This window comes from Hyla sarda, unplaced genomic scaffold (genome assembly GCF_029499605.1).
Source record: "Hyla sarda isolate aHylSar1 unplaced genomic scaffold, aHylSar1.hap1 scaffold_478, whole genome shotgun sequence".
Lineage (NCBI taxonomy): Eukaryota > Metazoa > Chordata > Amphibia > Anura > Hylidae > Hyla > Hyla sarda.
The window spans coordinates 181,498-182,779 of NW_026610490.1; the positions used below are offsets into that span (position 1 = coordinate 181,498).

Consider the following 1,282-nt stretch of genomic DNA (forward strand, 5'->3'; position numbering starts at 1 on the left):
AAGGTAGGTGTGTGCTTGTGTGTGTGTTTCCTATGCAGATCCTAAGCCCAGTGTCACATGCAAGTAGGAGGAGTAAGAAGGGTTCCTGGCAAATCCGGGTTATGGATTGCATTTAAAAAGGCCCCGTGGGAGTGCAATGGGCCCCTGTCTTGCTGCTTAGCAATAATGGTATGGGTTTAGGTTCTGCTGTGTGTACTGGTGGTTGACTGCCCCCCAGCCCAGAGTGTGCATGGAAAATTGTCTGGCAGCCTCCCTGACAGCAAGCAGTGATAGTGCCCATGAAGGGGACCTTGTTGGGCCCGCCCTTTTCACGGTTATCGCTTCTCGGCCTTTTGGCTAAGATCAAGTGTAGTATCTGTTCTTATCAGTTTAATATCTGATACGTCCCCTATCTGGGGACCATATATTAAATGGATTTTTGAGAACGGGGGCCGATTTCGAAGCTTGCTTCCGTCGCCCTATGCATTGACCCGATATGGCAGTATCTTCGGGTACAGTGCACCACCCCCTTACAGGGTTAAAAAGAAAGATTCCTACTTTCATTGCTACCTGCTTGCTGGCTAGCCAGCTAGCCAGCCCTGTGGGCCTTGCTGCTGCTGCTGCAGCCAAAAAACAAAAGGTGGTGCTGCTGCTGCTTCTGCTGCTTCTGCTTCTGCTTGTGTCTGGCCGCTGTTGGAGCGTCCAGGCACAGGACTTCTGCTGCTGCTGACTAAATGGCCTCCTTAATTGGATCATTTGAGTAGCCAGCACACCTGTGCAGGTAGGGCATGACATGATAGGCAGCTGCCTTGATAGCGGGTGGGTGCTGAATGTTCCTAATTGACAAAATAAGATTAATGCTTATGAAGAAATATAAAATCTCATCCCTTCCCCAATATCGCGCCACACCCCTACCCCTTAATTCCCTGGTTGAACTTGATGGACATATGTCTTTTTTCGACCGTACTAACTATGTAACTATGTAACATAACATGGGGGGGGTCTCCTGGCTGTTCACACAGGTGTGTCATTGCTGTACATTGACCATGCATTGCTTCTGTGGTATTGCAAAGGCAAAGACAAATGCTTCCAGCCATCCATTGCACTAATGGATTGGTCATCAGCTGGCTGTCTATGTCCCGCATCAATATAGACCAAAGTACAGAGGGTTAGGCTATGCTATTGTGCACCTACCTGATGCATCAGAAGGTGCGAGGCCCTTGCTAAATTCTGTGCACAGACTTTGAGATCTATACTTTAGACTGTATCTAAACCTGCTCCAACATGGACTGACATTCTGGCC

The 1,282-nt window shown here is 48.6% G+C and overlaps 1 non-coding gene across 1 annotated transcript; it reads left to right on the top strand.

Moving 5' to 3' along the window:
- Window positions 1–316: 316 nt before the first annotated feature.
- On the top strand, window positions 317–507 carry LOC130336292 (U2 spliceosomal RNA). Its single transcript, XR_008877741.1, has one exon. It is a non-coding gene; the product is annotated as a U2 spliceosomal RNA (small nuclear RNA).
- The last annotated feature ends 775 nt before the right edge of the window (window positions 508–1,282 follow it).